The following is a 15,423-nucleotide window of genomic DNA, read 5'->3' as shown; positions in this document are numbered from 1 at the left end:
AATGACTCTGGGGATCCTTTGTAACAAAGCCCTAGACCATACCCGGTGAGAACCCCGTTTTGGAAAAGCAATCAAATTTATCAGTACCTCGGACTTTTGAACCCGTGTATTGAAAAAAAAGACAAATGTGCATGGCTTGCATTGCATTCATTCGCATTCCATTGCATTTGCATCTCATCATAATGCATGTCATTTTCTAGACAAAATACAAAAAAACTCATCCATCCTTTGTCTGTGATCAGCAAAGTGATTCTCAACACGCATTTAGAACAAAGAACAACGTCTCAGGAGATGATGGACGAGCTAAGGAAAAGCCAAGAAGCGCTGAAGGAGGAACTTAATCTTTTGAAGAGCCAAATGAGATGGGTCTTGGAAACCCTACAAGTCTTGTTGAGAAAAGAGGGTCACCCAATATACACTGCTGCAACAAAGAGAGCTACTACCCCGCATCCATCTGGTGTCACCCCAAGTCAAGGGAAATTCTATGTGGCAACTCCTCATTTACCAGTATATGGACCTCCCTCAAGACGTCATCAGCAACATCCTCTGGCTATTCCTCCTCAAAGTCACCAAAGCCAGGTTCAGAATAAAAATCAGAATCAGAACAAGAGGAACAAGGATCACAATGACTCGATTCCGGTGCCATATAGCAAGCTCTACCCGCAACTGATCCAAAATGCTTTGGTGACACCTCGAGCTCTCACGCCTGTGTCACCATACCTGCCATGGTACAATCCAAATGCAACATGTGAATTCCATAAAGAGGCATTGGGACATGACTTAGATTCTTGCTTTGCGCTAAAAGCCTTGGTACGAGGACTGATTAACAAAAAGAGCTTAGTTTTTTAAGAAGATCACCCGAAGATCAAGTGCGAATACCATACTGGAACAATAGGGCACTCCATCGAGGAATGCATGAGTTTTAAGCTCAAGTTGCAAGGATTAATTGACATAAGGTCACCAACACTCAAGGAGGAAGGCTCGGGTACATATACCTTGATTTCTGGGCCAGATAATGAGAAAGGGAAAGGACCCTTGAGACCCCTCAAGGTTTTGTACCACAAGGAAGATGTCAGGGATGTGGCTAATGAGCTATCATTGTTTCCTGGTAAGAGCATTGAGATACCGCCTTGGATTTCCAATGTCACGACCCATACCAATGAAAGAAAAGGAGAAGTGAGTAGTGGATCCAGGAGGGTCGCGTTCAACGATGAGATTGAAGGAAAAGAATTTGAGGATCATCATGCCGATGTCAAAAAGCTTGTTGATCCTAACCTTCAAGTTTGAAGAAGTCAATTCCCTAAAGTTGGCAATCATTTGGCTGTTTCAACACTTCTTTTGTAGTTTCTTTGCATGTTGGTTGTTATTTGCTTTTAAACATTGTTGTTTTATTTGAGTTGGTAAGATTAATGAAATGTTTATGCATCTTTTGAATTAATCCATTCGTATTCACTCGTTTTTCATTTATGATAAAAAACAAAAACAAAAATACTCCTCTCATTCATTTTTGTTTATCAAACCGTTGTGTTAACAAAGATTGGAAGGAGGATGATGAAAACGAAACACCTGAAATTGTTGTGGTATGCTTTTGAGTAAATCCTTGTCGATGATGTAAGGCATTGTTTCAAATCCCTAAACACTGAAGAGATAAGGAGTTAATCCCTAGTCAACCACTTTGAGCCTAGAAGTTGGTGTTTATTTCGGATCTAAAACCCTTAATCTTAACCTGGGGCAGGGTAGTTATGTTCAGATAGTTTGATCGTGCATTCGATCTTTCAAAAAAAATCGTCCATATGTACACCCTCCAATTAGGTTCAACCACATGTTATCCTTCGCGCACATGTTGAAGTGTCGAAGAAGTTAAGAAAAGATAAAATTAGTGTTGGTTGATCCTTATCCACCAATAATGTGGCAGTCAATACCTTTAAAAAATAAAAAAAAGCCCGCTAAGTCAAAAACCACAAAATGACTTAGGCAAAAGTTAGGGCATCCCGATGGACCGAAAGCTTCAAAAAAACGGTCCAGGCAAAATTAGGGATAAAGAAGATCAATCAAAAGAGGTCACCAAAATCCTCAATAAAACAAAAAATAAGGTGACTACCATTCAAGAAAATTCGTCTTGAATCCTCATCACACCTTCGAACCCTCTTGGAAGTCGAATGCGTGTATTGAATTAACTGAACGTAGGAACTGGAGATCATCAAGAAGAAGGGGTGGGTAAAAACAAATTTTGAGCCTTATATCCTTTTGTTTCAAGAAACCGCGAACCAGACCATGTTACAACCCTTAAAAGACCTAATTGAGGCAGGGTTTATTTTGAAAGCATACTATAACAAGGTTGTGTTAACTTGACTCCAAACGATTTTTGTTAATCATTTGATAGCACCAACTTGTATACTGTGAATGACTTGATCACCATTGTGTTCTTATCAACGACTCGTTCACTGTATTTTACCCGTTCATATCAATAAATTTTGATTTCAAATTTTTGCATAAGCATTGAATTAAAATTACCATTTTTGAATGAACAATCTTATTTGCGAGTCAACATTCAGCATCAAAGAAATTCAATACACAGTTGAGGAACTAGATGGAGTGAAAGAAGTCTATTCGGGGGCAAATCACTTTGAGCATCAGTTAATTCGAGCTAATCACCCTAAGTGTCATCTAGCCAAGAGTAATCTGCTTCAAGAATCAGACCGGGGCAAGCCACCTCGGAGCTCAGTAAGCCCAATCACTCCATGGTTCAGTTAGCCAAGAGTAATTTGCTTCAAGACTTAGACTGGGGAAAGCCACCTCAGAGCTCAATGAGTCCAACTATCCAAAAGACAGTCAACCAAGAGTCTGCCATTCCAGCATTTGGTTAGTTAAGTTCGGACCGCTGCAAGTTACAAACGCTTGGGGCAAGCCATCTCGAGGTAGTCTCATGGCAGGTTGTTTCCAAACCCACTCTCAAGGTTAACATTGCCAAAGTCTCAACAAACTGGGGCAAGATGAGCCACAGAGGGGCAGAACCTCTTTCTTCGTGCTTTCAAACTGCTCAAACAAATTCTGCCATACGTCAACAACTATTGAGTTTAAGACGAATGCCCGAAAACTATGCTAGCACGATTCGTTGATCCTTAAAAAGGATCTCATTGGCTAAGTTGTGGCTATCAAGCTGGATAGAATTCTCCTTTGACAACATCTATCACAAATATTTGGTTGAGTTCTCGGTGTTGAGGAATCATGAGCTTCCATAAAAAGCCTTTACAAACTCCCAGTCTGCCCAGTGTCAGCATTCTCATAATCATGATCATTCATATATCATGCATAAAAGGAAATTCAAATCATGCATAGCCGAAATGTACTTCGTGCTCATTTTGCATTGACTCAGGTCTTGTTGTCGATCCTATGATCCTTTGACCTTTGATTCCAGCTTGTCTTTGGTATCCCTAAACCAACATCCGGTTTTCACGGTCATTTTCAAGTCCAGTTGTTGTTGGCAAAATCCGTTAAAGGGTGGTTGTAGTCCATTGCTTACGGTCAGAGTCCAATTGTTGTCATTCCAGTATCAGGTCATACATGAACCTGTTCCGAAGATTCTTTCTCTGTTTGTTCAATACCATTCAGGTCATGTATGAACCTGTTGTTGAACCCTTATTCCGGTGTCAGGTCATACTTGAACCTGCTCTGAAGATTTTTCTCTGTTTGTTCAATACCATTCAGGTCATGTATGAACCTGTTGTTGAGCTTTTATTCCGGGGTCAGGTCATACTTGAACTTGCTCTGAAGAGTTTTTCCAAATTTTTTTCAATACCTTTCAGGTCATATATGAACCTGTTGTTAAGCTTTTATTCCGGTGTAGGTCATACTTGAACCTGCTCTGAAGAGTTTTTCCAATTTTGTTCAATACTATTCAGGTCATGTATGAACCTGTTGTTGAGCCTTTTATTCCGGGGTCCGGTCATACTTGAACCTGCTCTGAAGATTCTTTGTTCAATCCTATTCAGGTCATGTATGAACCTGTTATTGAACCTTTTTATTCAGAGGACGAACGGTCATACTTGAACCTGCTCTGAAGATTCTTTGTTCAATCCTATTCAGGTCATATATGAACCTGTTGTTGAACCTTTTATCCGGTGTCAGGTCATACTTGAACCTGTTCTGAAGATTCTTTGTTCAATACCATTCAGGTCATGTATGAACCTGTTGTTGATCTTTTATTCCGGGGTCAGGTCATACTTGAACCTGCTCTGAAGAGTTTTTCCAATTTTTGTTCAATACCATTCAGGTCATGTATGAACCTGTTGTTGAACCCTTATTCCGGTGTCAGGTCATACTTGAACCTGCTCTGAAGATTTTTCTCTGTTTGTTCAATACCATTCAGGTCATGTATGAACCTGTTGTTGAACCCTTATTCCGGTGTCAGGTCATACATGAACCTGTTCTGAAGAGTTTTTCTCCATGAGTATTCCCCAGCGTTGTCAGGTCATATATGAACCTGTTGTAGCACCTTTTCCTTTATTCGGGATTGGTAAGTCATATGTGAACTTACTGCCGAAATCCCTTGTATTCTAAGTGTCGTTTATCAAATCTCATTTTTTGAATACTCCCCAGTGTGTGCCTGATTCTCCAGCAGGACTGTCTCCCCAGCAAGTTGTTCCTTACCATTTGTCTGTCTTCCTGTGGACCATCAGCATTCCCCACAGTTTGGTCTGTCTAGTAGTGTCTCCTGTTAAGGGTCCACCATATCCCTAGCAGATAAATTTTTTTTTTTATTTTTTACAAAAAAAAAAAATCATGCATCCACGCATATCATGTCATGCATATCATATCATATCACACCATGTCATAGGGATTCAGGATCAAAATCCGGGTCTTCTTAGTATTTAACCATCTCCCACTATGATCATATGAAGAGTGTCCTGCTTCATATTCTCTAGTAGAAGATACTTAAATAGGGGCAACTGTCATACCCCGATTTTGGTCCTGAATTTTTTATTTTGTTTGGCACTTGGCCTAAAAATTCATTTGCATACATTCATTCCCAACTCCATATTTTTGTTACACATTGATCATTGTCTATGCCTTTTTGATCATGGTGCTTTTGACTATAAAATGGATTTTAATCATTTGACTTTTGAATTTTTCAATTTTTGATTTTAATTTCAAATTAAGTTTAATTCCCAAATTTCAATTTAATTTTAATTGTTATTTTTACTAATGATTCAAAACTCTAATTGATTTTAATTTTCAAATAGATGTTAGAATTGATATCAAAGTAATTTTAGCAAATTATGAATTAATTTGATTTTAATTTGGTTTTTTACGGATTTTTTATTATTATTTAAATTGATATTTAGATTAGTATTATTTCTAAAAATCCATTTTATAATCAAACATGATCCATTTCCCATCCATAGTGCATTTCAAATCAAAATAGTACATACTCATTTCATAATATTCAATAATATTTAACTTTCAAACATTTCCAAACTCATTTTCATACATATATTTTCATTTAACATTTAAGCATAACAATGCATCACATCCATATCCTACAACAACTCCAACACACTCACTCAAAAAAAAAAGAGAAAAAAACAAAATCCAATAATAACACAATGATCCATTCTCAGTGTAATCTCAAATGGGTGAACCAAACACGTCCCAAGGGAATGGACACTGAACTTCTCTCACTTCATCTTTATTTGGAGATCCCGTTTTTTTTGAAGTGCTGAAATTTAAAGGAGGAATTACTATAACTCCACAGCAGAATGCATTTGGGATTCCTTCATCCAAAAAGAGGCAATTGGCGCAAACCATCATGGGACCTCATAATCTTGGTTTGAATAACACTGAGTTTGGTAGGGTTAAGCAAGTCAGACTTTCAACCATATTGCAGCACTCCCTTAACGGAAGTGATACCGGCTCCGCGAGATCACCTGCTCCTGCACCAAAACTAGTCCTACATCAAAATTACCTGCAAAACTTCCATGACAGAAAAACATAGTATAACAGCAGCAAGCCAATTGGAATCACTCAAATTGCCGTAAGTGAGTGTCGGCACTGTCATTACAGCAAACATAACCGTAACCTGCAAGAAACACACCAAACCATAACAGTCAATTTAGAAACATGCCGGATACACAAGCTACCCAAAACCGAGTACAAAACCGAAACCAATGTTCAAATTTTCATTACAGTAAAAAGAACAAATAGCAAGGTAGTCGAATTTCAAGAAATCCAAATTCCAAAGGAGTTCCAACCACAGCATGATTTCCATTAAACCACATGGAATTCGGTTTTGACCAACTCAACTGGTATTAGTCCTGCTAGCATCATCTCATTCTCCATTTGAAACACATGTTGCCAATTATGCTAGCATGCCAGCCTAACCGAGTCCAGCTTGACCTGTTATAATACAAACCTGCGACAAACAATAATTAACATAACAGCAGTACAACAGCCGGTAAGAAGTAATAAACCAACTGCAGCAAAATGTTAAACCACTCCAACAATGAAGCATACCTTGTGGCAAGCAACAGCAGACTTTACCGGTGGACAAGCCAGCATTCATAGGCGACACTTTATGCAAATGCCCTCAAGGTTTGTTAGGGCGGCGTTTTGAGAAGCTCCCTGTCTCAATTTTCTGAGCCAACAGCAGGGTTCGTGTTGGAGTCTCCTTATTTTGAGACTAGAACTGCAATTCACGACCACATTGAAACCAGTGATGATTTTGACAGAAAAAGTAAAGGGCATACCGGGATTTTTGGATTGCAGGATGTGGAATCATAATCCGCAGGTCAATCATCTTCATCCAAAAGTGAATGCAGAAGACGCTGGAGCTTCTGAAGTAATTTTTCTTTTGGATAAATCTCAATATGGGACTTCTTCCATTCTTTCTCCTGAAATGGCTGATTGGCAAGGTCTTGCTTTGTACTGCTTTAATGGCTCAGTTTTTAGTCCACAAGATCTTTATGCAATTTCTCGTATTGGTCAAGAAAGTAAACTTGAGAAGGCTTTTGCAATAGGAAGATTTGGACTGGGATTTAATTGTGTCTATCACTTTACAGAACTGCTGCATTTTGGCTGTGGCTTGCAACAGTCCTTTCCTGGCACACTATTTCGGTTCCCTCTTAGAACTGTAGGTGGTGCTTCCCGGAGTCAAATTAAAAAGGAAGTTTATGCACCTGAAAACGTCAGATCTTTATTTGCTGCTTTTTCTGAGACTGTTTCTGAAACATTACTTTTCTTGCATAATGTGAAATCTATCTCTATGAGCATCAAGCAAAAGAACAGGAGATGAAATGCACCTACCGCACCGTATACGCAGAACCTGTATTGGTGAGGCTGAAACCGAATCTACTGAAGCCCAGGATGCGTTCAACTTTTTCAAGGAAAATAGACGTGTTGGAATGAATAGAGTCCAGTTTCTGAAGAAGCTAAGCCAATCCATTGGCCGAGATTTGCCTTATAAATGCCAAATTATTTGAAGAACAGGAGGCCCCTGGGTCCAGATCGTTTTTCACAGAGATTATTGCTTCTTATCTCGGATATGAAATTTGCAAGGGAGAAAACAGTTTGAAACAGCTACAGCCTTTTCCAATCAAAGCAACTTGGGCAAAACCTTGCGAAGCATCCTTAACTGAGCAATCAACATCGTCTTTGAATCTTCCGGAAAATTGGGTGGAAGCATTGGACGAAACCACAAATCAACCAACCTAAACCTGCAAATGGCATTGGCAACGGTACAATTTCAAGAAAATTCCCAATTTTGAGTAGAGACAAAAAGCAAAGAAGAAAGCTAAGTGCAGATTACCATTTTCGAATGGTAGCATCAAAAAAAGGACAACACACTTCTGAGCATCAAAAAGCACTTCTGGAATTTGCTTCTCTGAGCTTTTGAGTATCAAAACAAAGCCCTAGCTGTGAGTATAAAAAGAGGCAAAACCCTAATCAGCAGAGGACGAAAAAAAATTCGAAAAGTTAGCGGCGAACTTCTAAAAAACCCTAAATCTAAAAATCAAAAAACTACTTGGGAGAGGGAAGGAGCGAGGTTGAGCCGTCATTACCGTCTTCACCGCAAAGGTGAGCTTTTCTTTCAAATTTTCACGTTGTTTGGGCGAGAGAGAGTTTTGTTGAGAGTGAAGGTTGGTGATGAGCGATTTTGAGAGCGACTGAGAGAGGTGAGTGTTTGAGAGGGATAGCGATTGAGGGCGAGAGAGAAAATCGTGGGGTTTGAGAGTCTGAGAGAGAGCGACGAGGAAGGGGATTCGCGGCATGAGGGCGATGAGGGAGTGTTACTGTTGATACCATTTTCTTTCTTTTCTTTTATTTCATTTTTTGAAAAGAAATAACATTTAAGCCACTTAAAAAAACCATTAAAAAAAATTTAATACTTTAGTTTTTCTTTGCACTTTTTATTAATTAGTTTTATGTTTCCAATCCATCAGAAACCCAACAGCCATGCGGCTGGGTTTAATCACTAGTAGACTAACAGTTCTTTTTCTATTTAGTTTTTTATTTTAACCCTTTTTTTAATTTACCTTAGTTTATATATTTAAGTTTAGTGTTAAAATATCAATTAGTTAGTAAGTGGTCTGGTGGAGGGGAGTGGCTTCTAGATCCTTAGTGTAGTGGGTTCAATACTCTTAGGCGTAGTTTTTCATTCTTTTAATATTTTTCTTTATATTTATGCTTTATTATTCATACTTCTTTTTTTATTATTGTTTAATAATATAGATTTGTATTTTTCTTTTAATCGCATCATGCATTCGAAACCATTTTAAAATTATAAAAATCATATTTTTTCTCGATTTAATATCGAGCCCTTTTTCACACCCTTGTAAGTCGATTGCTTTTTTAAGCATCGCCGTCAACCTCACATAGCTTACTCTTGGGCTTTCTTACAATGAGCCGGTTCTCTTGCACTTACACTCATGCATTATTTGTTGTTTGGGCCCGATTTAATTATTTCATGATTTTGAATCCCCATTTGACAAAATGTACCCCACTCCCCCGATGTGTAATAATCTTGTACTATTTTATTTCTTTATTGCTTGGTTGTTTAGTTAATACTAACACAAGAATAAAATCAACAATTTCAAAAAATACAAAAAAATATGACTCGATCCAACGTCGAGTATTTTCTCAAATAAACAAATCAACTCATTTCTCCATTCTATTCCATTTCTTTCAAACTTTCACCAAACGCTTGATTCAACGTCAAGCCATTTTTCCTAATAAAAAACTCAAAAAATATTAATTTATAGTTAAGACCTTTTCAATAAGATGGAAGTGGAACGTGGTGTATACCACGCGCTCCTGAGAATAGGATTCGAGATGTATATCTCGCCAATCCTAGCTCTCGCCATCATTCAAATTCATTCACTTTGCTCTCTCAAACATTCATTCAAATTTCTCTTGAACATCAATACTTTATCTAAGGTCAAGTCATTTTCATAACAAAACCCAAAATACCTAATTCTTACTTAACACTTTTCCAATAAAGGTGGAAATGGAACATGGTGTATACCATGCACTCCTGAGGTTAAGATTCGAGACGTATGCCTCGCCAATCTTAACTCTCGCCATCGTCTAAAATTGTCAATGTGGTTTCGTCAAACCCTTTCTCAATCAAATCTAAGATACCTAAATCTTATTTAATACTTTTTCAATAAAGGTGGAAATGGAACATGGTGTATACCATGCACTCCTGAGGTTAAGATTCGAGACGTATGCCTCGCCAATCTTAACTCTCGCCATCATCTAAAATTGTCAATGCGGTTTCTTCAAACCCTTTCTCAATCAAATTCCAAAATACTTAATTCCTATTTTAACTTTTTTCAATAAAGATGGAAATGGAACATGGTGTATACCATGCACTCCTGAGGCTAGGATTCGAGATGTATATCTCGCTCATCCAAGTTCTCGCCATCACTCAAACACATCCAACCAACAAAACTCTTTTTTCGCCGCCGTGCGACTAATCAAAAACCTTTTTCATAAATGAAAGATATATTGTCTTAAGAGATACAAAACACTGTTTCGGCCACGATTATTGAGTAGAGATAAATGACGCTTTTCCGAATGTAGATTTATAAATCCGTTCGATGTGTGGTATGCGTTCACTCCTCATCTGTTTTGGGTAAAATAATGTTTTCGTCGATTAATACAGTATGACTTTCGCTAAAATCGACCAACAAACAAACATTTTTCTACCCAGAACTACGTAAGCCTTGATTTCTCTTTTGAGATACGTAGGAGCAGGATTTGTAAATCTTGTCAGGCCCACTAATAAAAAACTTAGGTTTAGTCCTTCGTTAAAAAATCCAAAAACATTTTCCTTTCTTTTATTCTTTCTTTCCCACCTAATAACTGAAAAGCCTAACATTTCAAACTAACATTAATGCACACAACTGACCTAATGGTTCCCGTTGAGTACAACGGACGTGAGGGGTGCTAATACCTTCCCCTCACGTAATCGACTCCCGAACCCTGATATTGGTTGCGATGACCATATCTTATCCTTTCTTTGTCTTGGGTTTTATCGATATTTCCCCTTTCCTTTTTAGGAATAAATAAAGTTCGGTGGCGACTCTGTTCAGTCCATCATTGCGAGCGTGCGATCGCGCTTCGCTTTGAAGTCGTATCCCCATTTTTTCGAGGTGCGACAGTAGGCATCTCTTGTATTGCTTTGACCTTGGGAAGATCAACTTCAATACCCTTCTTGCTGACAATAAAGTCCAACAACTTACTAGAACGAACACCAAAAGTACACTTATTGGGATTCAAATGGAGTTTATACTTCTTCAAATGATGGAATAACTTCAATAAATGCTCAACATGTTCTTCTTCATCACTTGATTTGGCAATCATGTCATCAACATAGACTTCGATCTCTTTATGCATCATATCATGAAAAAGAGTGGTCATAGTATATTGCACCGACATTCTTTAAACCGAAAGGCATCACTCTGTAACATAATGTTCCCCAGGGTGTAATGAATGTGGTCTTCTCCATATCTTCAGGTGCCATTTTGATTTGATTATAACCGGAAAATCCATCCATAAACGAAAAGTTTTGAATTTAGTTCTATTGTCCACTAACATGTCAATGTGTGGCAGAGGAAAGACATCTTTCGGACTAGTTTTGTTCAAATCTCTATAATCAACGCACATGCGGACTTTTCCATCTTTCTTCGGAACAGGCACAATATTGGCCATTCATTGTGGATACTCGAAGGTTACAAGAAAACCAGCATCAATTTGCTTATGCACTTCCTCTTTGATCTTAACTGCCATATCAGGATGAGTCCTCCTCAACTTCTACTTGACTGGCGGGCATTTTGGCTTCAACGGCAACCTATGCTCCATAATCTCATAATCCAAACCAGGCATGTCTTGATAGGACCAAGCAAACACATCAAAATAGTCTCGAAGAAGATCAATCAACCTCTTCTTAGCTTCTGGACACACTTGGGACCCAATCTTGACTTCCTTCACATTATCATCGGAACCCAAGTTAACCAGTTCAATCTGCTCTTCAAACGGCTGAATGGCTTTTTCCTCATGCTCAAGCAAACGGGACAACTCATCAGATACTTCTTCATCAACATTTTCTTCCTCAGCTTCAAACACAGGGAGAGAAATCAAAGTTTGGAAAGGAGTAGGATCATTGTATTCAATGGGTTTGAGAACCAACCTACATAATGATTTGATATTTTAATTTTAGAGAAGTGGAGTGCGACCAAATATTATGCAGATGGAAGATTATTACTTACTTATGTTTTTTTTGTGATTACCATTTTCATAAAAGCAAAAAAGTAAAAATAAAACATCACAGATGTGGATGAATAAAATTGTATTTTATTGATGATAATCAGGAAAATGCCCAACAATGTTCACTTCTCCCTTAGGCATATGAGAAGGATTTTTCTTTAAAATAAATGGAAAAAAAATACTTAGAGCGATGAATAACAGTAGGAACATCAACAGTAACCCAATTGTTGCAAGTTTGGCCATGCGTCACAAAGTTGGTGTAAGCTTCGTCTTCATCACTATCGTCTTCATTTACGGAAGCTGAGTGTTGATCATTCCCATGAATGAACCCTCCCCTGCGGAAACTTGGTTGTACAACTTCAGTTCTAATGTTGAACGGCCCTAGTTGAAATCCCAATCTGACCTTATTCTTGTTCTCGGCAATTTCTACCATACGACCCCATTTGTTAGTGTTGCCAGTCTGAATGGCTTATTGTGCATCTTTCAAAAAAAACATGGGTGCCCCAGTTTTCTTTATTTCATCAGCAATGGACAAGTCTTGGAACAGCGTCTCAACCTCTTCCTCCGCATCAACATATGTAAAAGATGACAGGTGGCTCACAAACAATGCATTCTCCCCACCAACAACGACAAGCTTGTCGTTCTTCACAAACTTCAGCTTCTGGTGGAGAGTAGACGTCACAGCTCCTTCTTCATGAATCCATGGCATTCCCAACAAGCAATTGTAGGCTAGATGGATATCCATTACCTGTAAAGTAATTTGGAAATCACTTGGACCTATCTTCACTGGAAGGTCCACTTCACTAATGACGGTTTTTCGAGAACCGTCGAGCGCCTTGACAATCATGTCGTTGTACTTCATTGGGGCGCCTTGATAAGAGAGTCATGACAAAGTTGATTTGGTAACACATTCAATGATGACCCAGTATCAACCAACACATTGGACAAAGCGTCCTCCTTACAGTTCATTGAAATATGCAATGCCAAATTGTGATTTCTACCTTCCTCAGGAAGCTCTTCATCACAAAAGCTCAGATTGTTACAAGAAGTAATGTTGGCAACTATGTGGTCAAACTGATCCAGAGTCACATCATGCTCAACATAAGCCTGCTCTAGCACTGCAATGCCTCCCTATGTGCTTCAGAGTTCATTAGTAATGACAGCACGAAGATCTTTGATGGAGTCTGGAGCAGCTGCTCCACAATGTTGAATTCACTTTTTTAATCAATTTTAATACTTCATCATCATCGTTAGTCTTCAATTTGCTGGATTCACCAGACTGACACATTGAAACACTAACCGGATTCACTACTGGAATCTTTGCCTTCTTACTCATGGAAGCATCTTCTACAATCTTAGGGAAAACTGGATTGAACACACGACCAATACGGGTCACCTTTGCTATATCTGCAATATTTACCATGGAGTCTGCAACTGGTAGAGGAACCTCTTGACCATTTTCAATCATAGTGGCATTATACTGATATGGCATGGCTATATCGGATGCATAAGGGACAGGGTCCGCTAACCGTATTACCAACGGTGATACCAATCTATTGACATTATTATTGGTGTTGCTATCAAACTGGATAACTACCCGCTCAGGGGTCTTGAATACAGGCACAGTCAAATTCACATCATCTCCCATAATCAATTTTAAAACCATGTCCTTACTTTTCATTTTTGTGGTGGACCAGTCCGGTGAGGTCCACTGGAGAAGATGACTGGAGCTAGGGCTCCGGTGGTGCGTTGGCATCTTCCAAACCATCAGATCCCTTTGAAATGTTTTAATCCTGACATTTCCTTTTGATTACCACGTGTGTGATGCTTTGACTAAGGTGTATCGTGGATAGCATGTGCTTGATCATCAGATTTGCCACCTCAATTAATGAGGGAGATCTTATGGGCCTTGATTTTTGATATTTTCTTATTTTTCATTTAATTGTTTTATTTTGTTTAATTCATAATAAATCCATTTTTATCCAAAACATATAGGACTTTCACCAAAAAATCTTTAAATATTTTTCTCTTCTATATTCTGAATTAAAATTATTTTTTGGATTAATTTTGGTATTTTTCATGAATTAAATGTTTTTGTGCATATTTTTAATTGTTTAAAAATACTCCTGACTTCTAAAAATTGTGAAATTTTTTGTCTAAGGTCCTTTGACCTTGTTTGACCTAGGATAAATCTTTTGGCCATTTATTTGGTGTTTTGAAGGGATTTGAGATTTTGTCCAAATTAAAATGTATTTTAATTCATTTTTAATGTGATTTTTAATTAATTAAATATTTAAAATTTATGTTGAACCATTTTTATGGTCTTATGATGTTTGACTTTCAGTTTGGGTCTTGGTCATGGCTGATTTGACTTTTGTTGGATCAAAACCATTAGATTTAGGGGATTGATGAAATATACATTTTATCTCCCAAAATGAATGGATGATTTTGATCAAATGAAATTTCTCTCATGATCAATTTGTGTTTCTATTTCCCCTTCCCTCTTCATCTTCATCCTTATTCTTCCCCATTCCCTCATTTGACCAATGAAATCTCTGAGGTCTAAATGCTAATTGATTCATCAATGACCTTGTGTCAGATGAATTAATACAAGTATGACTGAGATAGGTCTCTCCCTTTTTTTAGTGTGTGGTATGTTTTAGAAGTTTGGTTTTTTGTACCAAATCTCTAACATGCATTAACACCTATATTTTTATTTCCCGACCTCAGATAGTTGTGACTTCTACATAAGTCCAATTACGATTGCTTAACATAGAGCTAAATTTGACCCTCAAGGCATAGCATTCTAGTAAGTGAGATTGTAAGTCTCTCATTTTTCATGGTATTGTGTGGAGACTTGACCTTTTTTCCTTTCATGGGAGCTAGTGGCATACTTGTTGAATTATCCAAGTTTGAGCCCTTCTCATGGAAGATGTCTTGGTTCAAGGATCCATACTTGTGAATGAATGGTTGAGTATTCTACAAAGAATGACTTAATCAATTAAATTCCACCACTAACATTTGACTAACCTTTGACTAACTCTTATTAATATTACTTTTACTTCCAAGTCATTTACTTTATGCAATTTAAATTTCAGTCACTTATCATTCATTGCCATTTACATTTCCTATAACTTATTTATGTTTCAAGCTATTTTCACTTTGCTCATTTGAGCCTTATCTTGTGATTGTATATATTGTTTACTTGTCTTTGTTTTGTTTGTGGTCTTAGGACCTTAAAATACACAATAACATCAAAAACCCTAAAAAAAATATTTGGTGGACTGTTGGACTTGATCTAAACTTTCAAACTTAGAATTAGGCAACACCCCTCATGCTAAAGGACTTGGTCAATGTCAACATTTTAAGACTGAGTTATCTTTGACAGTGACTTTCATCTGATACAAGACTTGAGGATTTCTTTGATTCATCTGCTACTCTGTCTTTATGCCTAATTGTTATTGTGCTATTATTATTTATGTCTGATGTTTTGTTCTGAGTTGATCAAGGAATATTTTATCTGATACATTGGAAGATAATGAAGACTGCTAGCTATTGGAATGCTTACTTGGATATGGCTATCTTTATTTGATGCCTTGATCTTCATGATGTTGGATATTGCTTATTGCTTAATTAAAGTCCAAAGGAAAATAGATT

Source organism: Lathyrus oleraceus, chromosome 6, assembly GCF_024323335.1.
Source record: "Lathyrus oleraceus cultivar Zhongwan6 chromosome 6, CAAS_Psat_ZW6_1.0, whole genome shotgun sequence".
Taxonomy (NCBI): Eukaryota; Viridiplantae; Streptophyta; class Magnoliopsida; order Fabales; family Fabaceae; genus Lathyrus; species Lathyrus oleraceus.
Note: the sequence above shows the minus strand (reverse complement) of the source record.